Source organism: Aplysia californica, unplaced genomic scaffold (genome assembly GCF_000002075.1).
Source record: "Aplysia californica isolate F4 #8 unplaced genomic scaffold, AplCal3.0 scaffold00076, whole genome shotgun sequence".
NCBI lineage: Eukaryota > Metazoa > Mollusca > Gastropoda > Aplysiida > Aplysiidae > Aplysia > Aplysia californica.
In genome coordinates, this window is record NW_004797346.1 from 614,642 (window position 1) to 621,785 (window position 7,144).

Sequence of the window (7,144 nt, forward strand, 5' to 3'; positions counted from 1 at the left end):
TGAGAGAGAGAGAGAGAGAGAGAGAGAGAGAGAGAGAGAGAGAGTACTTCTTTTATTCACGTCGTTATTGTCAGCATTGCCTGTTGTCTTTGTGTAGACTCTCTCGCCTATAGGCCCGCTGAACAGAAATGTTGCTGTGGTAATTGTTGTTTTTCTGCTATTCTTGTTTGTGCTGTTTTTGTCTATCCTCTTGCCTTTTATTCCTCTCTTTATTTTAATTTCTTCTCGGTCTTTCTACTTTGTCTTATCATGTAATGTAGAGTAAAGTTATGCAAAATGTTAACTGTAGATTCAGAGAAACAGCTGACATCTACCAAGTAATAATATTCCACTAAAACAGGTTATTGAGCCTCCGTGCGAAAAAAGGCGCGCCTCCATTCCCACGTCTCCGTAACATCATTGAGGGAAGCTCACCTCCGACCCTGTGACCTCGACGGGCCCTGGTTGTGCTGTAGTTTTGTAATTTTTTTATTTAAAAAAATCACCATCGTAGATATCATTTCTTGTGTCTCATAAACTTGTTTTTGTTTTTGTTTTTTCATCAGCTGTTTTATAGCCTCAGTGAAGCTTATTAAAGCTGTTCTTTCCAGAAGACTGGTCTGCATATTACCTATTGCTTCTTTTCTTCTGTTTTACTCTTGTAATTCTCTTACAAAGGCCTTCGTATTTTCTCAGAATATATCAACAAATCATAGAGAATGACTAGCCACGACGTGTTATGTAGTCCATTATATCTCTTTTATTCATCCTCTCTGTTTATTTTTTGAAAGCATCATTCTCTGACAAAAGTCTCCGTATTGTCTCGGAACATTATTATGTGTTTATCTACTGATCGCAGAATAAAGACCAACCAGGTGATCTAACACTTTACCTTACTTTAAAAACAAGTAAGACTACAATTATTGGCGGTGAGATTTTAGGCAATGGGTTGCAATCATTATCTTTGTCTTATCATGACGGATTATCAAGAATATTTTAGTAATAGAATGATTTCAACATGTAGGAAAGTGAAATAAACAAAACGTGTGTAATTTAAGCTCTATACAATTCCTGCTATACGATGCCTTATGAATTGGTTATTTTTCGTATCATGAAGCTGAGGCTAAATGTTACGAATTGGGTAGTAGTAGATCTGAATTTTAAGATTTATTCAGAAGTCGCCTTGAATTTAATAATTTGAAGAATAGGTTCCTACTTCCAACTTTGTGCAGCTCCACTTTGCCATTAACTGCCGCATAGATAGACAGTTACTTCTTATGAATTGTACGTAATCCTGAATTATGTACTGATACTATAGAAAATCCGTTGAAACAGTCTGTTGAAAACGTATCATATGATACGAAACAGAGATGGTGCAATACAATTAGTCCGCAAATTTATTTACAGCCGCAATTATCTAAGACGCCACCAGTTGTCGACGAGAACTGTGATTGTCTTAGACAGGTGGACTCATATACAGTTTCATTATACACGTATTTTTTTTTTTTAAACGGAGGGTTGGGGGTGGGGAAGAGTGGGAAGGGGTCGTTTGTACGACATTGTTGTCTTTTAAAGGTGGCCGTTAGAGAATAATAATAATAATAATAATAATAATAATAATAATAATAATAATAACAAATAGCACTTGTATAGCGCATGTCCCCACTCGAAAGCAAGCTCTATGCGCTTTACAATATAATACTATTATTACCCCAGCAGACCATAGAACTCTCAGAAACATTCTCAGCTTCCCAGGAAGCATACAGTGCAAGCAGCTGGTTAAGCGCTCAAACACTAACAAACTGGCAAAATCTTTCACTGTCTATAGCTGGGTACAAATTTTCACCTTGGGAAGTGGGGAAAATTCGTGTAAAGTGCCTTTCCCAAGGACACAACGTCGGGCCCGGGGCTCGAACCCCCCGAACCCGCAACCTCACGATTACGAGTCCGGTAGCCTAACCACTAGGCTATAGTATACATTTCTTTGATGCTTTTTCAGATCTGTATAATGAGCTTACAGAGATTGGTGGCTGAAATCCCGATGTGTCACAGCGCTAGCAAAATAGCATAACTCAGAGTTGTGACGATATGCAACTAGTCTTTTATTTTGTTTGGTAGTACGATGTATCTTTGGTAAAAGAATCAAAACAAGAATACGCTGACTGGCAATCACAAAAGAAAAAAGGCAAGTTTTACTATTATTAGTTGATAAATAGTCTACGTAAATTAAACAGTATTATTTGCTCTTTAGATCTCAAAAGTAGCAAAAATGAGATGTGCCATTTTGTCAGCGCAGTGACGAATGAGGATTCTGATAACACAGCCTGGTGTTTCTACAGTGGGCGATGTTTGAAGTACATGTAGTAGACTTGTGGGAAACAAACGCTGTGATCTTTGAGCTCTTTTAAACTGTTGCTTTTGTACCTACATAATTCAGGCGAAAATAACGTGTAAGTGAGTGGGAGTGTGTTTGTGTATGTTTGTGTTTGTGTTTGTGTGTGTGTGTGTGTGTGTGTGTGTGTGCTCCAACACATTCACGGTCTGCAGCAAGCTCTTTGCGCTTTGCATTTATTATTAGCTCAGCAGAGACCCTTTCATAGTTAGAAACATTCTACCGTGCAAGCTGCCGATTGAACGCACCAGAACACTGACAAACTGACATGATGTTTCCATGTCTTAACTGTCTATACCTACGTACCCAATCCCACTTGGGTGAAGTAATTGAAATGTCAAAATCATGTAAAATGCTTTTCCTGAGGACATAATGTTAGGCTCCTGAAGGGTTTCAAACCCACAAACTTACGATAGAGAATCCGAGATCCTATCCTAAAGGCCACCGACGCCAGATGTGTTCCTGAAATAGTGTTGGTGTTTGATTCTAAAGGACCATTACCGTTTGTTACCGGAGATAATATAACATTTGACTTTCGAGTTCCCAAGTTTAAAGCCTAACCTCCGAGAAAAGGTAAGGTGCATTATACAACAATGAAATACGTCGGTAACTCAAAACTCGACCACAAGACCAAGGCGTCTCATGTTCACGAAAACAAGGAGTACAAGGGGAATAATATTTAAAATAATACCGTAGCCTGAACATTTATCGGTTACATCCCTTGAATTTGACAATAAAATGAATATCGCCGCGTACAATGCAACACAAAATCTCATTTCGCTGAGACTAGGATTATGTAAAATACTGAATTTTTCTTTGGTGCGTCTTGTGATGTAGTCGGCCTTCTTTTCTGTAATCCTCTTCTTTACCTCCACCATTCGACCGCTTTTTCCGCTGTCGAAGTGAACTACTTGTGTTAAAAAAGAAAGTAACACACACACACACATACACACACACACACACACACACACACACACATACGCACACATACATGCACACACACACACGCACGCACGCACACAAACATACACATACACACACACACAAAACAAAGATCTCAGGTGAAAACACTCAACAAAAATCAGCACTAACTGTTTCTGAAATCTGACATTATCAAAACCATTTATCAGACGTTAGTTTAGTTAGAGGAAAGAGAAGCACATCGGCACGCTAATGGCTGCACAGGAGTGAAAAATAAGAAAAATAAGCAGACAGAAACAACAGAGGGAAAGAAAAGATGCATGACCACCCAGAAGCGCCCACCACACACCCGCTGTCAGACGAAAACGAAATATTGGTTGGAAGAAGACCGAACTGTATAATGCGGCCACCAGAGCCCCCCATTAGCATCTGTCAAGTTAACGTGCATCAGAGCTCCCTCACCAGTGTCTGTGGGGTTTTGGTTGGGCTCTCCCATGTTGAACGCCATAAGACATGTTGTGTTTGATTCTTGTAGCTGAAAGTCTAGTTTATCGAGTTGCTTTTTGTCTGTCTAACGGGTTGTCGCATCCTTCTCAGCATGGATTGGCCCTTACAAACACGATTGAGGCAAGGCACTCTTAAATACTGTAAACTGCGATGGTTAAAAAAACAACAAGATTAGTTTGATTGGAAAAGGGGGGGGAGGGCTAAAGACTTTAACCAAACTGTTATTTCCCTCTTTTCTGTTTTTATCAATATAACAAGCATAGTATGGAGTTTTGAAATCCGCAACCAAATTCGAAAAAAAAGTTTCGTTTCCATGGATACGGCGGTCATATTGGATTTTGCATCGTAACCCAGTCGTAAGGCCTAGCAGCGTCTCTGGTGTCCTCGTTAGGCGCCACGCCGTCGAACTCGAAAAACCTGAGTTCGATTCCTGCGTGTGAAGAATTTTTATCGAGTATCAGTCTTTCTGCTGGGACGTTGTATCTCTTTCAGCCTAGGTTGGCCTTTAAAAGTGGGCCAAAACTTGCATCCTAAATGATCACAGTTGTGTCAATGGGCTTGCAAAAACAGTCTTTTTTTTTTTTTAAAGTTGTGAGGCATTGGATTTGGTAATTTCATAAGAGGCCACTCACTGTTCATTGTTTGAGAAAGCAACATCCTAGCACTCCGTACATGTCCATTGATGCTCCGTTGCTCTCTCCAAAATGTCGCCGAGGGTCTTTCCAATGATTGTGCAAGTGCACATCTGGTTGAACGTTCTTCTGTTCTTTCCAGCAAGGATGCCAGATTTTTCGCTTCCTTTTTATATTCCCAAAAGCATCATCTCCTCCACGGCAGTACTTGCCTCTGCTTCCCTATCTTCCTTCTCAGTCAGCTGGCGAGAGAGACATTTCAGTATCTCGACCCTATCTGGTTGAACCCAGCCAGTCTGTCGGCTTTTTCATTTCCCCTAACACCTGCATTGCCAGGGCAGAAAATCCATGTGATCGATCGTATAGGCGTTGTTCGATAGCTTGAATCCATTATGTTTTCAGGAAACTTTGTTCGATCCTTCTGAGGGTACACATGGAATCAGTGAGTGATAAGAACTGCATGGATTGTATGGGGGCGATCTTGGGTCATCCAATGAAGTGCTTTCGTGATGGCTTCAATTTCCATTCGCATACTTGATGTAGCCCTGCTGCAGGCTCCAGATGCATTGTGTATGATTTTATTGATGACGAATGCAACACATCCCCATCCACTTTGCTGGCTATCTCTTTTCACTGAACCATCTGTATAAATTACAGGATCCCCTGCTTTTGAGTTTGAGTTAACAATCTCGTTGATATTGCTCTCGTTGGTGGAAGTCGCAACATTTCTTCTGTTTCTGCCCATGCTTATTTTGACCTTGGTGAGGTCCCTGTACTGTCCTGCCACCTGTTCCCATTCTTCACCTTGTGCTAGGCTCTTAGGTACTCAGGTTTTTCTCAGGGAATCCTCTGCTTCAGCTATCCAAGATTTCCCTCTTTTGATTCTGCCTCTCTTGTTGTCATGAAGTGCTTTGTGAAGTGGATGATCCTTCTTGCCCATTACATTGAGATATATCTTTGCTTGAGCAATCATATGACCTACTCTGATGCCACTTAAACCTATCAGGTTTTCTTTTGCTTAAGGACATACCTCATTGACCACCAACCTGAGCATAGCGTCACAATGTAGATCTATTTATGTTATTTATATTGTGAGCCTGAGCTCACTAACCAGTCGGCCACTGGAGACCACGTGATGTCCCAACAATAAGGGATGAAACTTCCCGCTGTCTTTGGCGCCCGGCCGTCATCGTTTCACCTATCTTTCTCCACCTCTCGTTCGTTCTAACCTCAAACTGACTGTCTGGTTCATTACTTACAACCAACATGCCGCAGAAACCAAATTATACTGCAGAGCCTGCTCGAGCAATGTGGGTGTAATTTGTGTACATGCATACAAACAAATAAGGAATAGTAGCCTAATAAAGTAAATACAGGGCCAGTTCGATGTACCATTCAAAACAATTTGGCCAACGGACACTCATCCCCTGTCTTAGTGGAGTAGGTTGTCATCCTGTCTCGAAATAAGAAAGGGAAGCAAAAACATGCAAGTCTTATCATGACTTTATAAGACGCTCTGAATCGGTGGAGGGGGGGGGGGGGTACTTGCTGAAATAATTTATACATCCCAATTCAACAAACTTGAATCTCGTTATGCACCCCAGGACCAGCTTATACACACATCAGATAGGGGTGGAGCGATGACATACAAATGTATACTCTTTCACATTTTGAACTTCACACCTCATATTAAAGGCAACATCTTGATTAATGCTTATCGAATCTGTCTGAAAATTTCAGATAAGACAGTGCATTCATTTTACAGCAAGGAAAGCAAAATTTAGAATGTTTTTAATCTTCAATTTTGGACTTATAGATCTAGTTGCCCAAGGTCTAAATGAAAAGTGACAGCTTTCGTGTGATGACATCTGGCGTTGTCATATCTTCACATCGTCGACGCTGGGACGGGATGAATCGAGGTATTGACTATTGATGGATAATATTCCACTCTTCAATTAAGGCTTGTTCTAACTGAGCAAAGGGTACGGGGCTGGCGTGGTGTGGCACGAATGGTGCGATTTTGCCCCATTTTAATCACTGATGTGCAACATAAAATACTGTATCCTGCTTGGGGTCCTGTTCCTACCTCACTATGACGAGCAAGGGTAACTAAAGCACTGTGCTTAAAATAAAGAAAAAATACACACACACACACACAACGCTCAAAGATGTGAATGATCATTTACCAGTTTGGATACCCTACGGTTGTCAAATACTTAGACTAATCGATTACAAACGGGGCGAGTCAGGATCAATTTTTTCACACTTAAGAGTTTTGAGAATCCATTGTGTCTCCTGAGTTCTTATCAGTAATGACAGGTGACAGGCCTGTGTCAGAACCTTTCTGAGACAGGTAATATTATATAAACACCGAGTTGACCTTGCAAGCGTAAATTTATGTTTTTCAACAGAGGAAGTTCAGGGGAGTATAAAACGACTGTTAGAGATCCAAGGTCACAAAGATTCTCGGGGGCTGTTGTTTGACCTGCCTGCTTTCTGATCTTTGTATTGGCCATTTGTTGTTAAGAATTATTTTCCAAACACTTTTCCAGAATAGAAAATATAATAATATATGACATGTCAATTCACTGGACCCTTTCATCGGGCTGGAGCTTTTCTACACTGACAAGGGCAACATAACATGCTGCATCTTTGAGTGGTTGAAATACAAGAATTATAATGTATTTAAAACACAAATTTACCCGTTAACTGC